The sequence below is a fragment of the Penaeus monodon genome, chromosome 34 (genome assembly GCF_015228065.2).
Source record: "Penaeus monodon isolate SGIC_2016 chromosome 34, NSTDA_Pmon_1, whole genome shotgun sequence".
NCBI classification, from domain to species: Eukaryota; Metazoa; Arthropoda; class Malacostraca; order Decapoda; family Penaeidae; genus Penaeus; species Penaeus monodon.
In genome coordinates, this window is record NC_051419.1 from 12,248,949 (window position 1) to 12,249,521 (window position 573).

General features: G+C 49.0%; 1 protein-coding gene across 1 annotated transcript in view; it reads right to left on the reverse strand.

Moving 5' to 3' along the window:
• Window positions 1-567, reverse strand: part of LOC119594588 (4-hydroxyphenylpyruvate dioxygenase-like protein) — a 98,210-nt gene extending 97,643 nt beyond the window's left edge. Inside the window, exon 1 of the mRNA XM_037943629.1 lies at window positions 529-567. The gene's annotated coding sequence lies outside the window, so the exon portion shown is untranslated. The remainder of the gene's footprint in view (window positions 1-528) is intronic.
• Window positions 568-573: the final 6 nt, after the last annotated feature.

Below are 573 nucleotides of genomic sequence, written 5' to 3' on the forward strand. Positions count from 1 at the left end.
AGTGTAGCTAAAACTTTGTTCCCAACTTCTTATGGCATTACTTACCCCCTCCCCCCCCCCCAGACGAAGGTGGGCTAAGGGAAAGAAAGAAGGGGGGAGGGGGGGGGCAGAAAGAGATTAAGTATTTTATCACTGCTTCCGTTCCCCTCGTTCGTCCCCTATTCCCTGGTGTATTACGTGTAATTTCCTACCTTGTTATTCTTCATGTTTTGTGCGTTACATAATTTTTTAATCTATAGTGGAAACTCCTCACTTTTTGTCTCCCACACATGTATATCTTAAAACATTGTGTCTAGTTTAACATGTATTGTAACAGAAACTCTTGTTTCCCCTTTCCTCTAAAAGTAAGGGGAAGGAACTGGTCGCTTAAGCTCCAATTACACAACACCGGTACGAGCCTCCTGCATCCCTCCACGGAGCCCTTACCGCGGCGCAGACGCTTCACCCGCCATGGGCTGCCATCAGAATCCGCTTCCCCCGGGGCAATGCAAATACACTCCGCTCATGCACAAAAGACTGAATACTCACAGGGGGGAAGCTCGTAGCCGGCACCCTTGACCGAACTGGCGGTGG